Source organism: Suricata suricatta, chromosome 7 (genome assembly GCF_006229205.1).
Source record: "Suricata suricatta isolate VVHF042 chromosome 7, meerkat_22Aug2017_6uvM2_HiC, whole genome shotgun sequence".
Lineage (NCBI taxonomy): Eukaryota > Metazoa > Chordata > Mammalia > Carnivora > Herpestidae > Suricata > Suricata suricatta.
In genome coordinates this window covers 20,432,665-20,437,170 of record NC_043706.1, presented here as the reverse complement: position 1 = coordinate 20,437,170, position 4,506 = coordinate 20,432,665, and the positions used below count along the sequence as shown (strand labels likewise).

Genomic DNA, 4,506 nt, shown 5'->3' with positions numbered 1-4,506 from the left:
TTGGTAAAGCAATAGGAAACTTTGCAGCAAGTACAACAAATATACATCATCATCCTCTTTGTGGAGATGACACACTGGAAATTTCAGGTGGTGCTTATTTTTAAATGTATGCTCTATTTAATATGTCCCTAAGTTCACAGACTCCAAAATAAATCCGGCACAAGCAGCACCCCCTCTTTTATCCACTACACAAAACAGGGGCTGTCACCAATCCCAAGCAGTGAAGTATATAATTGCTTCAACTTTCTCTTGGCATTAGAAAGCTACAGAACTAATATTCTAAGAGGTGATGTATTTTAATCCTAATAAGCACCTAAGAATTCATTGAGTGAAAAGTTGAGGTTAGCAATCGACCTTGGCAAATTGGTGCTTATAAATTATTTCAATGTGAAATTGTGTTTTAGATGAGAAACAAGAGTGGGTGTTGAGAGGGAGTAATAAACCATCAAACTTCAAATGGCAACATGTCATCACACCACTGTTCTTACTGGGCATCATTCACAAGCATACCTTTGATTTATTTTTCTCACTGGGTCTGTAAATCTCTTTCTTGGAGTAGAAATTACATGAGTAGTAAGTTCCATGTGCCAGGAGATTGCTTGGTTCATCTCTTAGACTTCAACTTTATTAATAACAGCAACAAAAAAAGTGGATTGACGCAAGCTTTAGAGAACCCCAAAGCGAAAAAAAATTACTTTAGACTCTCCTTTTTTGATTTATGTGTATTTCTTTTTCACTAAGTGAACTCCTCTATGATCATTTGTTCCATCGAGATGCCGTGAGAAGTGTAGAAACTAGCAATTGAAAAGGTCAGACATGTTGACTGGTCCGTCCTCTCCTGGGGTAGGGTGACTTCTGCTTGCCATTATATTGTGGACCTTGTGCTTCTCTACCATTCTTTCCCTAAAGCTAAAGTTGCCTCTGGAAACTCTCTAGTACTTTAATCTTGGTTTCTTAACTAGCGGACTTGTTTGGTTGAATGAAGTATATACTAAGGAGACAAAGCCTTCGATTAATATAAAACTCCTCTTCTATTTCCCATATGTATGCAAACGTACCAAGTGCATTCATCTCTGCAGAGTCCATTAACCTTCTATTTTAAGGCCATAAGCTACACTTTAAGCCAAGTAAGGCAGTTCCTTGCTGGAAGTCAGGAGGTAAAACTGGATGCAAGACCAGTGGGCCGAGAACTCTGGGCTCAGCAGGAACCACAGAGATTGTCTTAGTCTGTTAGGGAAGCAATAACAGAATGCCATAGACTGAGTGTGGCTTATGAACATTAGATATTTATTTCATATAGTTCTGGAGCCTGGGAAGTTCAAGGTCAAGACACTGGCAGATTTGGTGTCTGGTGAGAGTCTACCTCCTAACCAGGCTTCACCCGCCATCCTTTCACTGTGTTCCTACCTGGTGAAGGGGGTGAGGGAGCTCTTTGGAGTCTTAGAAGTGTAGTAGATTCCACCCTCATGACCTAAGCACGTCCCAAAGGCCCACCTCCTAATGCCATCGTATTGGGGTGCAGGATTTCAACATATGAATTTGGGGGGGACACAAATATTCAGTCCTTAGCAGAGATGATCTGGGTTATTTTCCCTACCTTATGATGAAGATCTGAGACCCAAGGAGGTCCAGTCTGTATTGACAGTCACAGGCTCTCAGAGCTGGGACTGTATGGCTGCCTTCCATCCAGCTCTCCTCCGGTGCCGTGTGCACAGATACCTCAGCAGATATCCTGCATCACCGTGCGGAGCCCACACAACCACACCAGCGCTGTGCTCCTATTCCACGTGTTCTCATGTTCTCCACAGTACGTGTTCCTAGTCACAAAGACAGTGACATTTTGCCAGTTCCATTCATCGTGAGGGTAAGGACTCTCCAATATCCTTTCCAGACTCCTGCACTGAAGACTACCATGTGCTACACACTGGGCCAGGGGTGGGAGTTCAAGGACAAATCAGACACCTGCCATTATAAAGTATTTCTGAATAGTCCTTGATCCCCAACACCACATGGAGCCTAAGGAAGATGATCTCCAAAGTAATTCCCATAGATTCAGACTTTACAATGACTGGCCTCAGCTCAGGAACCGGAGAAACCCCTGGTAGGATTAGAGGTGGCTTTACTTCACAGATTCCCTGGCTAGCTGCCAGAGTGATACAGGGAAACCAGGACGTGGTCACCAGTGGGCCTGCTGGCAGGCCGAGGGAGCTTGGGTCATCTCATTACATCATTTTTAATTATTACCTCTTGACCTCACTCACTTTCTCTCACCACATCATGTACTGATTTTTAATTGGTCAGTAGCCTAAGAGTAACAAGCTTACTCGAACTTTCCAACATAGAGCATGAAAACTTCAGCTACTGCGAATTCCAGGGTTTTGGATAGTAAAATCTGGCAAGGACTCCGAAGGAGGCAGAGGAGAGAACAGCTTATTCAACAGAATAACCTCATTTTAAGGCTGGAGTGCCAAGCTAATTTGTTAAAATTACTGCACTCACTTCTCAATTATCCTATCCGTTTCAAGGATTATTTACATTGTGGATTTTCAATGGTCACCAAGTCCCAGCCAATCACAGCAGGGGGTCAGGGTCAGATGCCGAATAGGTAATTGTGTGTAAAGTAGAATTCAGAAAACTGCAAGTAGCTTTCATGAATTTAGAGAAGGCCTGTTGAAATTACTGATGAAATTAAAGTTATGATTTTTTTTTTCCTCAAAGAAAGGCTAGCTGAATGTCATTGTGCAAATTGTTTAAGTCTTTTGGGCCTCAGATTTTCCCTGTAAATAGAATGAATGAATGAACAGACAAATGAACCATCTAATGATCCATTCGTTCATTTACCAAAATAAATATAAGGTTTCTTCCAATGCCAACACCTTGTAAGCATAGGGCCATTAGCTTAAAATACCTGCAGTAACTGGTAATGAGTTAGTCAAGAATCTGAACCAGTTAGCTTACTTTAATAAACAGTCATAATTTATAGTTCACAACAGCACCCGCCAAGCTACTGTCCCTGACATACAGTGTTTGTGGAAAAAACATGTCTACAGGATGTAAAAGGATATAATTTAAAATATTTTTAACTGTTTATTTAAAAAATTTTTAATGTTTATTATCTTTGAGGGGGGAAGGGCAGAGAGAGAGGGAGACAGAATCTGAAGCAGACTCTAGGCTCTGAGCTGTCAGCACAGCTCGGTGTGGGGCTGGAACTCACAAACCATGAGATCATGCCCTGAGCCGAAGTTGGACACCTAACCAACTGAGCCACCCAGGTGCCCCTAATATTTGTTTATCTTTAAGAGAGGGGAAGAGGGGAAGGGGAGGGGTGGGGGGTGGGGTGGGGGACACAGGATCCCAAGCGGGCTCCGCACCGTCAGCACAGAGTCCAATGTGGAGCTTGAACTCACAAACCGTGAGATCATGACTCAAACCAAAGTTAGACACTCAACTAACTGAGCCACCTAGGTGCCCCTGTAATTAAAACTTGAAAGGAGAGCTTGCCTTTAATCCACACCCTCATTCACAGTTGAGTTTCTTCCCTTCATATATGTAATTTCCATTTGCTTAAGGAACTCCTTATTTATTGGTAAGTTCAAATGGTGACAGGTCAGGTGCCATCAAGAAAGCAGACATTCCTGGGGTGCCTGGGTGGCTCAGTGGGTTGAGTGTTGGACTCTTGATTTTGGCTCAGGTCATGATCTCACTGTTTGTGACATCAGGCTCTGTGCTGATGGTATAGAGGCTTCTTGAGATCCTCTCTCTTCCTGTCTGCCCCTCCCCTGCTCATGCACACATGCATGCTCTCTCTCAAAATAAATAGTTAAGATAGTCATTAAAAAACAGATATTCCAAATTAATGAAGTCCTGAATTGATCAGGTTCTAGTGCATGATCCTTTAGACTTTCTCTGTTTGTATTATCTTTATGTTACTAAATAAAAGGTGTGTGTGTGTGTAGAAGAGCCACCCTGCCGTCCGATTTCCAGCCTCTCACATGACCACTCTCAAACATCACACTGATAGCTATTCTTTATCTTCAATAAAGACTGTATAAAATGGAATAATCTTTTGTCTTTCCTATTTCACAGTAAGTAGTAGAGAAAATGAGATAATAAATAGGATCATTCTTTGATCTCGTAAGGAGAAAGATTAAAATACAGCCTTTAAAATTTATCTCAAAACTCAAATAATCCTAGTGGAAAACTTTGTGGATAATCAATATCCATAAAACAGTGTATTTGTTCTCCTATTTCCTCATATACTAGACTTTATTTCCATAGCCCAAAAGTCTCATGAAATCTATTAACACTATGTCCTGAGAAAGCTCTTCCTCTGCCCATCTCCTTTGCCCTAAGGGTCTGGGAAGCCAGGTCTTGCTATCTGGATGGTGGGATCCCTTGCCATCTGTTCTTATTAAGCTCTCGTGACTCGGTAGTGGCCCTCCCTCTACTGACTGAAGTTTTTTTTTTTTTTTCCCCCTTTAGGGCTGGAGGGTGAGTTTATAACTA

General features: G+C 42.0%; 1 long non-coding RNA gene across 1 annotated transcript; it reads right to left on the bottom strand.

The window, feature by feature from the left end:
- Positions 1 to 603: 603 nt before the first annotated feature.
- LOC115296976 lies at positions 604 to 1,813 on the bottom strand. Its single transcript, XR_003911178.1, has 2 exons — positions 1,598 to 1,813; positions 604 to 1,227 (listed from the first exon to the last, which is right to left on the bottom strand). It is a non-coding gene; the product is annotated as an uncharacterized LOC115296976 (long non-coding RNA).
- Positions 1,814 to 4,506: the final 2,693 nt, after the last annotated feature.